The following is a 15,393-nucleotide window of genomic DNA, read 5'->3' on the forward strand; positions in this document are numbered from 1 at the left end:
CCCTCTAAGGCTGCTTGTAAGCTTCCTAGCAACTAACAACCAGTGAGGTTTTTCTGCCCAGCCATGGAGCTGTTAGCCAGTAATTCTTGTTTGATATATTTGGTCAATTACATCAGCCACCATCCCCACTTTTTGTTACAAACCAGTTGTAAGCCATGATCTATCAGCAAAGAATAGCGACAGGAGCGGGTGTGTTGACAGGTGAGTGTGTTTTATCTTTCCACGGTTTGGTGGGCATCATTCACCATGATTAATGACCATGATTCACCATGATGCATTGCTGAATGACAGAACTGATCTACATTATGGGACTCTTTTTTAATAAAGGGCTTGTCAAAATGTGCTGGTGTGTTTATTTATGTTTACATGTTTTGATGAATGAGTGGGGGTAGTTATCTGGGACACCCATATTTACATTCCTAGTTTACAGAATATAAAAAGCACCCTGCCTGCAGACCCCCAAAACTACTAGCCCAGGGTTTTGAGGAAGAGGCCCTTGTTCTTATGAACATGGGGACAAGATGCTTTGTCAGCAGAACCCCCCCCCCCCCCCATGTTGAGGGCATATGGCCTGGTATGATTTAGGAAGGCAAGGTGCACACTCACTTCCTCTTTTCTGGCCAACCAAGCTGTATGCTCAGATGAGAGTTTTTTTTATTCATTAAGTGGAATATTCCACTTTTTTTTTACTCGGGGAACCCATTACATTTTGTCTGTAGGATGTACTACAGCCAAAAAAGGCATATTAGAATGAAAGAAAAAAAACAAATTGCTGCTAACATTTCTCTGCAACCTTGCAAGGAAATATTCACTACTTGTCATTACTTCACAGGTTTAGGGGATCTGCAAAACATGTTTTCAGGTGAATTGTGCACTTTTATTATTTCACTCAATACATTATTAAAAGAGGGGCTCCCCATTAAATTGTACTTTTATTTTTCATTTTTTTTCTAGGTTTATTGGTCAAAGCTTAATTGAACAAGCTGAAGTTAGAAGCTGATTGGTTACTATGCACAGCTGCATCAAATACTGTGTGCACCAGTTTTAGTAAATCTTCCCATATTTTCCCATTGCAAATTGGATGTTTTGATGAGAAATCTATTGTAAGAAATATACTGATAAAATAACAAAGATGGAGCACAACTACATATTAAAACAGAGTCTTTACATATCATTTCACAAATGCATCAACAAATTCATAGTGGGCTTTAAGCAATATTTCATTTTCTCCCTTTGGTCTTACTAATAACAGAAATATGTTCACAAGATTGAAAAGTATCTTCTAAGGGCAACAATATTAATAAGAGGCATGTCAAGAAAAAGCTATAACGAAAGATTGTCTATCCTGCCATAAACATGTTTTGCCTGCAGCAATGGAGACTGAGGGGGATATTAAACAATCTTTAGGTTTCTCCAGGGAACAGACATGGTGATCACAAAACATCCCTCAACCATGTGAGGATTTGATCTGCAGGCCAAGGTTACATCTGAGTAGCCTTGCAATTTAGAAAATAACTAGGAATATTTATTCTTTAACAATTATTTATGTTATTTTTGTTTTTATGATTTTTTTATGTGCAGTATATAGGTTATACTATATTTTTTAATAAACAGTTATTTCTTAAAATTTAATGTTACAAAAAAAATGTTTGGTAAATATATTGCATCATAAATACATTCTAAATATTCTTGTGTAATAAGGTGCAAGAAGCAATGCTATTGCCTAAGACCTCGTACACACGATAGGTTAACCAGAGGACAACGGTCTGATGGACCGTTTTCATCAGTCAAAACCGATCGTGTGTGGGCCCCATAGGTTATTTAACCATCGGTTAAAAAAAAGCCAACTTGCTTTAAATTTAACCGATGGATTCCTAACCGATAGGTCAAAACCGATCGTTAGTAGGCACAACCATCGGTTAAAAATCCACGCATGTTCAGAATCAAGTCGACGCATGCTTGGAAGCATTGAACTTCTATATATTTTTTTTGTGCAGCTGGAGCTGCCTGTTATTTTATAACTGTATGAACAGTTGCAGATCCTAATTTGACAGATGTGCAGGTGTGGCCCCAAATGCTGCATCCTCATAGCATAACATATAGATGAGCTCCAAGACCTCATGCACACACAGATAGATGTATTTGTTAACTCAATACAGTTTTATCTTTTAGATTTAGCAGAAATCTTGTGTGTCTGTGTATATATATATATATATATATATATATATATATATATATATATATATATATATAGGGAGACACAATCAATGACATCACACCTACAGCCACACCCCCCTACAGTTAGAAACAGACATGAGGTCACACATAACCCCTTCAGCGCCCCCTTGTGGTTAACTTCCAAACTGTAATTGTCATTTTCACAGTAAACAATGCATTTTGAATGCATTTTTTGCTGTGAAAATGATAATGGTCCCAAAAATGTGTCAAAATTGTCCGAAGTGTCCGCCATAATGTCGCAGTCATGAAAAAAATCGCTGATCGCCGCCATTAGTAGTAAAAAATATTTTTTTATAAAAATGCAATAAAACTATCCCCTATTTTGTAAATGCTATACATTTTGCGCAAACCAACCGATAAGCGCTTATTGCGATTTTTTTACCAAAAATGGGTAGAAGAATACATATAGGCCTAAACTGAGGAATTTTTTTTTATATATATTTTTGGGGGATATTTATTATAGCAAAAAGTAAAAAATATTGAATTTTTTTCAAAATTGTCGCTCTATTTTTGTTTATAGCGCAAAAAATAAAAAACGCAGAGGTGATCAAATACCACCAAAAGAAAGCTCTATTTGTGGAAAAAAAGGACGCCAACTTTGTTTGGGAGCCACGTCGCATGACCGCGCAATTGTCAGTTAAAGCGACGCAGTGCGGAATCGCAAAAACTGTCCGGGTCCTTTAGCTACCTAAAGGTCCGGGTCTTAAGTGGTTAAAAAGCAAGATCTCCCTAATAATTTTCTTTACCCCACATCTCCTTTTTTTTTCTTTTTCTTTTTTTAGGTGATATATTTTTAAGCTATCACAACAACATTTTTATTTTTTTTGTTTCCCCCCCCTCAAGGAGGTTGTGTCCTTTGTTAATTACGCATTGTATTTCTCTAGTGTTTTATGGCTATTCACCAGAAAAACACATAGACAAGTATTTAACTTAAATTAAATCTCCATTTATTCTGGACCAAAAAATTAAAGATGAAGGGTAACAATTGAGCAATCAGCCAAATATATGCAGACTTTGGATCCCAAAGGCAGATTTCACCATGATAAACAACAAAATAAATAACATGGGGAGTCCCTCTAATTGGGATCACAATCTGGTCCCCAAAAATCACAGAAATCAGGAGCAGCAGCAGATGTCATACATGTCCCCAAGCTGTGGTACTCCAACAACAACCTCCGTTTTCTGACAGATCAGCTTGAAGCCAGGGAATCACTTTCTGGTCTTCCTTGAAGCCTTCCCTCCACGCTTCCCTGCAGCGTTCCTTCCATGGCTCCCTCCACGGCCCCTTGTAGGCACTGGTGGTGAGAATGTGGCAGCAGAAGGAGGAGGAGAAGGCTGGGCCAGGTCACTGAGGTGTGTGGTCTAAGTCAGCAGGCCCCTTTTCCCCCTCTGAATCACAGTGGCAAAAAGTTCTTCTGCCAGTGCCTGTTGTCCCTCCTCCATTCTTTGCAGCTGGTCTGCGAGGAAACAGCTGTAGCCCTCTACAGAGTTATGGGGTGCTCTCATGATTGCAGCTGCCTCCCTAATGACCTGCAGAGACTCTTCCTCCAGCTGGGAAATGTGTTTTGGTCTTTTTGGTCGCATCTGGAGGGGGGGCATCTGTGATTCAGTGCTGCCACTGGGCCTGGGCACCTGCTGACTGCCACTTGGCCCAGCCTTCTCCTGGATGCCACTCACCCCTTCCTCCTCCTGGCTGCCACATTCCGGAGCCTCCTCCTCTTGGCTGAGCTCTTCCTGTGTATAAAAAAGGGACATGATTTTATTTTTTCCCTAATCAATCACACACATTTTAAAGCTCATGACTGTTGCAATTAGAATGTTTTTTTAGATTGAACAGACTCTCATTCTGACCCCTGCAGTTGCCATCCCTGTCACATTAATTTCTGCCCACGACTTTTTTTTGGTTTTCAAGCTTTCATTTTGTTTCCAAAAACATCTTGTTAAACCAACAATAATTTGAGGCCAAGAAATATGTTGTAAACTACTATACCTGACTGAAGATGTTCAGATCTGGCTCTTCGAGCTCAGCCTGCTCCTTGGCACCCTCTGCAGGGGTGGGTGGAACGGTGGAAGGAATGCTGGAGGGACCAGTGGAGGGAAGGGTGGAAGGAAGACTGGAAAGTGATTCTTTGGCCTCTATCTGATCATGCAGAAAACGGAGGTGTTTGTAGTACCACAGCTTTGGCTCCTGTACTTCGTCTGCTGCTGCTCCTGACCTCCGAGAAGCACGGACCTCTTTAAATCGCTTCTTGTAAGCATTGCTGATGTAATTGATTTTGTTGTTTATCATGGTTGAATCTGCCTCTGGGATCCATGTCTGCATATAAATGGCCAATTGCTTAATTGTTGCCCTTCTAACATTGTTGTTATAATAATGTTTGTTTTTAATCTCCCACAGGTTTCTGAGTTCTCTGTATTTTTCGATGAACCTCATCATATTTTCAGGCTCACGCAATTTATCCATACTCAAAATTTCTAGAAGATAAAACAAAAAACATATAAACACTAGGTCAGCTTAAATTGTCCTTATCTTATCACAATCTAGACCTTTAAACACAGTGGGGCAGATTCATCAAGAGATACGATGGCGGATCTCCTGATCCGCCGTCGTATCTGTGAGAGCCGACGGTCGGATCTGTGAGATCCCACGGTCGGAGCTATGCGACTGATTCATAAGAATCAGTTCTGCATAGATCTCCCTTAGATCCGACTGGTGTAAGTGACTTACACCAGTCGAATCTTAGGCTGTAATCTCCCGCCGGCCGCTAGGTGTCGTCGCTTTTTTTTACACGTCGCATATGCAAATGAGGAGAACCGCCGATTCACGTCCATACGCCCGCCTGTCGCTCTTTTTCAACGTCGTTTGCGTTCGGCTTTTTCCGGCGGATAGATATGCTAATATGGGGTATATAGGGGTAGCTAATGTTAAGTATGGCCGACGTTCCTGCGCCGAGTTTTAAATTTGTTACGTCGTTTGCGTAAGTCCGTCGAGAATACGGATGGTCGTAAGTAACCTAGCCGCCGAAAACAATGACGTCCTAGCGACATCATTTGGAGCATGCGCACTGGGCTTTTTCGCCGGCGGCGCATGCGCAGTTAAATCGGCGCGTCGACGCGCCTGATTTAAATTGTACACCCCCCTAGCCGCGGAATTTGCATTCCGCCGGGGGGAGTTAGGATCCGACGGTGCAATTTGCGAGGTAAGTGCTTTATGAATCATGCACTAGCCTCGCTAAATTGCACCGGCGGATCGTAAAACACGTAGATCTGGCGGATCTAAAGATCTGCTGATCTACATGAATCTGGCCCAGTGTCTACTGCTGCCACTAAATGCTGCCCAGCTCTGCCCCATTGTTGTGTAATGATGATTTAACTGCAGACCCTGTGTTTACATCTAAATAAATACAGTAGGTGAACCCGATTTTGTGTCAATCTCGCTCTCTTTCTCGGCGAGATTAAGGACCTACGAGCCCCTTCGCGGGAGCCAGCGCCGAGCTGGCTTGCCGCGATGGAGACAGAGCCGTCATAGAAGCGACGGGAGATCCGACTTGGATTCCCGCCAATTCTACACGTGTGCGGCGTTTGTTATGAATCCTGAGGGGGAAGTCCCCGCCGGATTTTAAATAAAAATCCGGCATGGGTCCCCCCTCAGGAGCATACCGGGCCCTTAGGTCTGTTATGGGTTGTAAGGAGAGCCCCCCCTACGCCGAAAAAAACGGCGTAGGGGGTCCCCCTGCAATCCATACCAGACCCGTATCCAAAGCACGCTACCCGGCCAGCCAGGAAGGGAGTGGGGAAGAGCGAGCGCCCCCACCCCTCCTGAGCCATACCAGGCTGCATGCCCTCAACATGGGGGGGTTGGGTGCTCTGGGGCAGGGGGGGCGCACTGCGGCCCCCCCACCTCAGAGCACCCTGTCCCCATGTTGATGAGGACAGGGCCCCTTCCCGACAACCCTGGCCGTTGGTTGTCGGGGTATGCGGGCGGGAGGCTTATCGGAATCTGGGAGCCCCCTTTAATAAGGGGGCCCCCAGATACCGGCCCCCCACCCTAAGTGAATGAGTATGGGGTACATCGTACCCCTACCCATTCACCTGCAAGAAAAGTGGTAAAAACACAAATAAACCACACAGTGTATTAAAATATTTTATTTTTCTGCTCCGGAGGCCGCCCCCTGTCTTCTTTATTAGCTCTTTTACCAGGGGGGGCTTCTTCTTTGACATCTTCGGGTGGGTGGGGGCCGCCGTCTGGTTCTCTTCCACTGCCGGGGGGGGGTGGCTTTTAAAAAAGCCCCCACCCCCCCGGCGGGTTTCCTCCGGCGTCTTCGGCGGGGCTCTTCTTCTTCCGCTATCCCGACGGGTCTTCTCCGCTATCCGGGGGGTCTTCTCAACTCTCCGGGGTTCTCCTTCTGTCTTCGCCGCTCTCCGTTGTTGACTCGGCGCACCCCGGTTCTTCGTCTCGCTGTCCGGTGTCTTCTTCCGTGCTGTGATGAGTTCTTCTTCCGTGCTGTGACGTCATGTTCTTCACTTCTCTCCTTCTCCCGATGTTGACACGTCGCCTTTCCTCTCTGCAATGACGGGTGCGCGGGTGCATCAGACCTATATAGGCCTCACAATCCCATCATGCTCTGTACCTACCCATGTGATACCTACCCACGTGGTAGAAGGAGAACCCCGGAGAGTTGAGAAGACCCCCCGGATAGAGGAGAAGACCCGTCGGGATAGCGGAAGAAGAAGAGCCCCGCCGAAGACGCCGGAGGAAACCCGCCGGGGGGGTGGGGGCTTTTTTAAAAGCCACCCCCCCCGGCGGTGGAAGAGAACCAGACGGCGGCCCCCACCCACCCGAAGACGTCAAAGAAGAAGCCCCCCCTGGTAAAAGAGCTAATAAAGAAGACAGGGGGCGGCCTCCGGAGCAGAAAAATAAAATATTTTAATACACTGTGTGGTTTATTTGTGTTTTTACCACTTTTCTTGCAGGTGAATGGGTAGGGGTACGATGTACCCCATACTCATTCACTTAGGGTGGGGGGCCGGTATCTGGGGGCCCCCTTATTAAAGGGGGCTCCCAGATTCCGATAAGCCTCCCGCCCGCATACCCCGACAACCAACGGCCAGGGTTGTCGGGAAGGGGCCCTGTCCTCATCAACATGGGGACAGGGTGCTCTGAGGTGGGGGGGCCGCAGTGCGCCCCCCTGCCCCAGAGCACCCAACCCCCCCATGTTGAGGGCATGCAGCCTGGTACGGCTCAGGAGGGGTGGGGGCGCTCGCTCGTCCCCACTCCCTTCCTGGCTGGCCGGGTAGCGTGCTTTGGATACGGGTCTGGTATGGATTGTAGGGGGACCCCCTACGCCGTTTTTTTCGGCGTAGGGGGGGCTCTCCTTACAACCCATAACAGACCTAAGGGCCAGGTATGCTCCTGAGGGGGGGACCCATGCCGGATTTTTATTTAAAATCCGGCGGGGACTTCCCCCTCAGGATTCATAACAAACGCCGCACACGTGTAGAATTGGCGGGAATCCAAGTCGGATCTCCCGTCGCTTCTATGACGCGCTTGCTGGGATGTGCTGTCACTATTCCAGTGAGTGCGAGATCTCGGCACCATGTCGCCGAGTATCAGCGCGACGCTGTCGTGCTAAAAGCACAATATCACAAACACCTACTGTAAGTGGCATTAATATGCAAAAGTAATGAGAGCATTCATCAAGGCACCATTCATGTGTATATCATGCCCCTCTGCATTGATGAGATGATACACTACCTAATTACCTCTGTCCAACAATCACAATCATTGCCTGATCTGATAAACAGTAAAATAATCTGTTTTGAGTCTCGCATATATATTGTAGATGTCTCAGAGCAGATGGAGAGCAAAATTGCATGGGGGCCCCAAGATTAAATTGGTCAGGGGTCCAATCAACATAAACCCCCCATCCCTGCCCATCCCTGCCTTGATATCATGACTCAAGTATATATAGGCCTCTGCTGGCCCCATTTTAATTTTTACCTTCGTTTCAGTCGGTCGTCACTTCCTCTCGTCCTTACTCCGTGTAACCAACATAGAAACGTCGTTCTCCTTATATATCCAGCGCATGTGTGAAACGCCGCCCTCTTCGCCCACCCATGACGGACCTTTTCCTCTATTCCACGCCCCTTCTCAGTGTGAAACGACAATATGGCGGTGTCACGTGTGCGTGTTATACCCCGTACCGATGAGAAAAGCCCGATCCAGGCCCAGACGATACAAAGCCACGAATATGTCACTTAAAGAGATGGTGGAGATGGTGGACATACTGTGGAGGAAAGATTACGATGGCGATCATGGCCCATACCACACCCCTAATCGGAGGAAGACCCAAATAATGGAAAAAGTGGCGAGGAGTCTTTACGATAAATTTGGGGTCAGGAGGTCCAAGGAGCAGCTCCGTAAAAGGTGGTCTGACCTGAAATTACGGGAGCCAGAGCAGTATAGGAAGATCAAGAAAATTATTGACAAAAGTACGTATTTTTCATGTGTTTGTGGCAATTTTCTTTATTATATATTTGCATGTTTTTATCCATGTGCTTGTTTGGCCTGGTTGTACTTTTGAACATGGGCAAAGCGTAGTATTTTTACGTTCGTAGTAAACATCGTTTCTCCAAAATCCGATGTTTTCCACAGAGCAAGCAAAAAACACACATGATCATGTCTATTTGGCGTAAACCAACGTTTATAAACATTGTTGTCAAGATGATGTGATGGTTCGAACTTTCTAGAATGTGAAATGCAAACCGGATTCATTCACAGTGTAAAGGAGAGGATAATAAGCAGCTGGTTACACATCTGGACTCATGGGTACCTGTGTGTCCCCCAAAAAGAACCTTTCTATTAGGGTTTCACACAAAGGATACTTTGGGGTGCCTCCATGTGTGTCACAAAAAGCATTCCAGCTTGGGGAAACTCCGAAAAAAAAGGTGATGATTTTAAGGAATGATCCCAAACAGACAATTGTACAGTACCCCACTTCCAAGCAATGTTTTCTATTTCTGCCCTACAATATCTTTGTGCTGAGTATACCTTTTGTTTCATTTTATTAGGGGGATAGAAGAATGGGAGGACACCATTCGGAGGAGGCAAGGAAGCACAGACATGCAAAACACCACCAACCTCAGCATGTGGAGCAGGTATATGTGGAAGAAGGAGAGGTGGAAGAAGGAGAGGTGGAAGAAGGAGGTGTGGAAGAAGGAGAGGTGGAAGAAGGAGGTGTGGAAGAAGGAGAGGTGGAAGAAGGGGAGGTGGAGATTATCAGCACAACAGGTCAGTGTCTGTCACCACAGCTTCAGGTAAAGAGATGTAAGCCTGCATATTTCTAATAAACCCCCTTTGTTTTTTTAGGGGATGAACATGGTGGTTTCACAGCATTCTCCAGTGCTATTGCTAGTGCAAAAATCGTGATACGAGAAATAATGGAATGCAGTAGTGAAATGGACATTATGAGGAATAGGATGAATGTCATTGAACAAAAATATAAAAACAAAAAAATGATAGTAGACTGACCCCCCCCCCCCAAACATTTTTCGATGTTGTGTTTTGAGCCAAATGAGGCATTGGAAAATCCACAAGCCAAAATTTGAAGATGCACACAGTGTGTCAACATGTGCTATCTGCCATCACAGGATTTCTATGTCTGTGCTTTGTGGGTGCAACCCCTTCCTGGCTACTCAAGTAGGTGAGAGAAAGGGTTTGCACCCACAATACACATCCATTGATCCCCCATGATGGCAGATAGCACATGTTGACATTTGGCATGGGATCAGGATAGAAATCCCCATTTTGCAGCACAAAATGTGTGCATCTTCAAATGTTGGCTTGTTCCGGGGTGACATCACCCCATCACATGTGTTTCTAATAAGGTTGAACTTTGTAAGTTCCATTGTTTGTAGATATTTGCTTGTTTGAAAAAAGACTGGTTTTAGGCCAAAAAAAATAAAAAAAATATTTCTCTACCTGAAAATTAAAAAAACACACAAGTTGTGCACAGAATAACCCCCCCCCCCAAAAAAAATAAAAAAGTTTGCGACGTGAAAATTTTAATATCGCACAAGTTGTGCACATAATAAAACCCCCAAAAAAATACATTTTGTGTGGCTTCTTCTTTCTATGCTCAATACCAGTTTGTACATTTAAAAGTGAGTGATTACTGTGACAATTGTGGTTATTTACTAAAACAGAGAAATACATTTGGCACTACAGGTGCACTAGGAGAACCAGGGAGACAGATAAAAGAAACACAAGGAAGAATGACAAAAATGGATTTTCAAAGATCAAATTTGGTGTTTATTATTATTTTATTTTTTTTAAAAGCAAAATGCTCTGGCATAGCGATGGCCCCCCTACCTGTGAAGTACTCCACGTATCTTTCTCGGGCATCTCGAGAAGTTCGGGGGGCCAAGCCAGTATGGCCAGTGTCCAGGCCAGGTTTTCTGAATGTCTGGCCTCAGGCCCAAGGTTAGTAAGGTAGGTCTCAGAATGCATGCGCAAAAAATTGTGAAGTATGCAGCAGCAAAATATTGTACAGTAGGTGCCTCCGATTTTGGATATCCAGCGCGATGGGATCACGATGGATATCGCCGCTGGAGGCTGTGCTTCTCGCGATCGCTGCCCCCACGAGATGGCACGCATTCCATAAAAATCCATTGGGGGCGGCGAGCGGGAGGAATGACAAAGCTCGGTGCTGGCTCCCGCGACGGGGATCGTGGGTGGTCAATCTCGCCGCTAGCAGAGGCGAGATTGACACAAAATCGGCGGCACCTACTGTACTGTTCAGTTTGTATTCCGCCATGTGGATGGCTGTCAGGAACAGGCGGAACCAGCTGGCCATTATCCCAAAGGTCTTCTCGACAACCCTCCGGGCTCTGGCCAGCCAGCAATTAAAAACCCTCCTCTCCGGGGTGAGGGTTCTCTGGGGAAACGGCCTCATGAGGTGTGGTCCAAGCCCGAAAGCTTCATCCCCGACAAACACAAAAGGGAGTCCCTACACATTATCTTCATCCCGTGGCAGTGCCAGGCCACCAGTCTGGAGATGTTGGGCAAACTCTGTTTGCATGAATACTCCGCCATCGGACATCCGGCCGTTCTTCCCCACATCCACATACAGAAACTCGTACTGTGCCGACACCACTGCCATCAAAACTATACTATGAAAACCTTTATAGTTAAAATAGTATGACCCCAAACGGCGTGGCGGCACTATGCGGACGTGTTTCCCATTAATTGCCCCTCCGCAGTTAGGCAAGTCCCACCGCTGGGCAAAATGGGATGCCACAGTCTGCCATTTCTGTGGCGTGGAAGGAAACTGTGGAGTCAAACAAAAAAAAATGTGTACTTTGGCACATAAACATTGCAATCAGATTACAAAAAGACATCCTTGTCCAACATCAGTATAACATTTATTTGAGTGAGTATTTCAAGCCCAAAAAAATAGGCCCACTTATCAGACTTCTCACCCCTCTGATGGCCCATTAAACACTTTAAGGGGGGGGGGGTGGTTCTAGCTGAGCTTGGGCCCAGAAAAACAAATCCCTCTAGCACTCTGCCAAAATGGAATGAGAAACAAAACATTGGGACACATTTTAAGGGGGGCAGAACTACAATGGAGCAGACTAAAAACACGTTTGAAAAATACTAGGCTAGGTGTGTTTGGGCCTAGGATAGCATGCTGGAGAGGTTAGTGAAGGGAAATATGCATGTAGGCCAAAAAAGGAGCATTAAAAGCTTACAGCATGCATGGGGAAAAAGGGGACATTCACAGCATATTACAATCATGGTAATTAGGGAATGATGCAAGAAATACAAGACATTAGCATACATTAAAGACATAGATTGTGATGTTAAAGGAGAAAACTTACCTTAATCACTTAAGACCCGGACCTTTAGGCAGCTAAAGGACCTGGCCAGTTTTTGCGATTCGGCGCTGCATCGCTTTAACTGACAATTGCGCGGCCGTGCGACGTGGCTCTCAAACAAAATTGGCATCCTTTTTTCCCCACAAATAGAGCTTTCTTTTGGTGGTATTTGATCACCTCTGCGGTTTTTATTTTTTGCGCTATAAACAAAAATAGAGCGACAATTTTGAAAAAAATGCAATATTTTTTATTTTTTGCTATAATAAATATCCCCCAAAAATATATAAAAAAAAGATTTTTCCTCAGTTTAGGCCGATACGTATTCTTCTACCTATTTTTGGTAAAAAAAATCGCAATAATCGTTTATCGGTTGATTTGCGCAAAATGTATAGCGTTTACAAAATAGGGGATAGTTTTATTGCATTTTTATTAATCATTTTTTTTTACTACTAATGGCGGCGATCATCGATTTTTTTCATAACTGCGACATTATGGCGGACACTTTGGACAATTTTGACACATTTTTGGGGACCATTGTCATTTTCACAGTAAAAAATGCATTTAAAATGCATTTTTTATTGTGAAAATGAAAATTGCAGTTTGGGAGTTAACCACTAGGGGGCGCTGATGGGTTTATGTGTTCCCTGAAGTGTGTTTACAACTGTAGGGGGGTGTGGCTGTAGGTGTGACGTCATTGATTGTGTCCCCGTATAAAAGGGATGACACTATCAATGCTGCCGCCACAGTGAAGAACGGGGAAGCCGTGTTTGCACACCGACTCGGGTCCACTGGTCCCACGGTCCCGGTCACGGAGCTTCGGACCGGGTCGGGGGTCGGCGCCACGAGCGCGTGCCCACGACCCATGGCTGGGTACTAGTACAAGACGTACCTGTACGTACATGTGCCCAGCCGTGCCATTTTGCCGATGTATATGTGCAGGAGGCGGTCCTTAAGTGGTTAATATAGTCCTTCTGCATCACTTGTATGATGGCAGAACACGTCTCCAGGATGATGATCCCAAGCGCCTGGGGGAGATGCCTGTTGAGAACTTGAGGTCTTGTAGGCTTCTCCCAGTCGCCAGGTACCTCAACATGGCAATGAGCCTCTGCTCGGCCGTGATGGCTTGGCGCATCACAGTGTCCTGCCTCATGATATAGGGGGACAGAATATCCAAAAGATGGTGAAAAACGGGGTCCGTCATACGGAGAAAGTTCCTGAAATCATCAGGGTTATTCTCCTGGATTTCCCTAAGCAGAGGCATATGAGAAAATTGGTCACGCTGGCACAACCAATTCTTGGCCCATGAACTCCTCCTCGCCCTGTTCACGGCCACAGATCGGGTAACATTATGAACTGCAGAAGACAGCCCATACGCAGCACAAACTCGAGAATGAGAATGCACTTCGAACATGGATTCAAACCAGTCGGCTGGTCAGAACGCACTTAAAACAGAACGCACCCAGGAACAGCAAGGCCTTTAAAGAACGACCTGAAAAACAGAAATCGAGCGGACAGGAACGCACTGCAAAACAGATACGACCTGACTGCTAGCACTGAAAGACAGATACGAACCCACAAGCACGAACTGAACACCAGAAAATGATCTGCAAAGCACGGAGACTGAAAAGCGCGAATCGGCTCTAACCAATCTTTGACTAACACGCGGTAACACGGAATCATCAAAAGCAGACCCAAGGGTGGGGCCATTGTATTTGAACTTCCCCTTTATAGTGCCGTCGTACATGGTTTACATGACCGCGTTCTGACACGATCGTTTTTTTAACCGATGGTGTGAAGGCACGACTGATCATCAGTCAGCTTCATCAGATAACTGATGAAAAAATCCATCAGTCCGTTTTCATCGGATGGACCGATCGTGTGTACAGGGCATTAGGAAACAAACTAATTTAAATGTAGTTTGTTAAAATTCTTGCAATGTACATAGATCACTCAGAGGGGATTGCTTTTTTCTCACTGAAAGTAGAGTTACTCTTTAACTCATAACTAAACCTGAGAACAAAAATATTATATATTGTACCCCACCAGTCCTCAGATGGGGTGACTGCATTATTTTTCATCTTTCAGGATAAGAACATTTTAGCAAGTACAGAAAGTACCTGTTGATTTTGTCAGAATTGCAGTTTTTTTTCATCATGTGAGAATAACTGAAAGCAAAAACGATGTTATCTCCTGGGGTAAACTACTAATTCCAGAACTCCCCATTTAATTGAGATTAACAAAGGCAGAGAAGTTTGGAGTCCAGCCTAGGTGGTTACCACAGTTTCTTCTAAAGAAACACTAATGGAGTGTGTGTAGCCACCCAAAGACAGAAATGCATATTTGCAGAATTACCAGATGAAAATAAAAGGAACAAAACATGAAAAAAATTTAATAAATGCAGCTTTTACATGTAATAAATCATAACTGGTAAGTTACAATATATTACAGCTTTGTTTTTTGGGTTTTAAGTAATATTATTCTTTTATGTCTAGGGACTCGAAATTAAAGGGACATGGTTCAAGGATTTAAATGTCTTGAAAAAGCAAAAAAAAAAAAACAGGGTACACACTATACAGGAAAGACAGAGTAGGAAAAGGGGATGGTGGATTTGCTATATATGTCAAAAATATAACGTTAATTCAAAAAACAAATGAAACGCTTGAAAACCTCAGGGTTTTCCTTGTGACCAGAAAAGGATTTTCCTTTAGAATTAGTGTAGTACACAGACCCCCAGGACAGTCTAAAGAGTATGATAACTTATGAATGAATAGATGAAGGGAGAGGTTTTAATTATGAATGACTTTAACATGTCTAACATTATGTGGAATATTTAAACTGCAATTACAAGCAGGATCAGGGATGTAATGCAGACACTAAATGGGGTTTCACTAAAACAGTAAGTAAAAATCCAACTCGAGATCATATTCTTAACTAGTACTGACAAATAAGGATTAACTGTCAGGCCCCGTACACACGACAGAGGAACTCGACGTGCTTGGCATGTCGAGTTCCTCGTCTCGTTTTGGGATGAAGCCGCCGAGGAGCTCGGCGGGCCGCCTTCTCCTATAGAACAACGCGGCCAACGAGAAAATAGAGAACATGTTCTCTATTTTCTCGTCGAGCTCCTCGGCGGCTCCATCGAGCCAAAACTGTACAGACGACAGAGATTCTCGGCAGAATCCGGGTTTTGACCGAGTTTCTCGGCGAATTCTGCCGAGAATCTCTGTCGTGTGTACGAGGCCTCAGATGTTGAGGTGGGAGAAAATTTGGGTTCTA

This window comes from Rana temporaria, chromosome 5 (assembly GCF_905171775.1).
Source record: "Rana temporaria chromosome 5, aRanTem1.1, whole genome shotgun sequence".
Classification (NCBI taxonomy): Eukaryota; Metazoa; Chordata; class Amphibia; order Anura; family Ranidae; genus Rana; species Rana temporaria.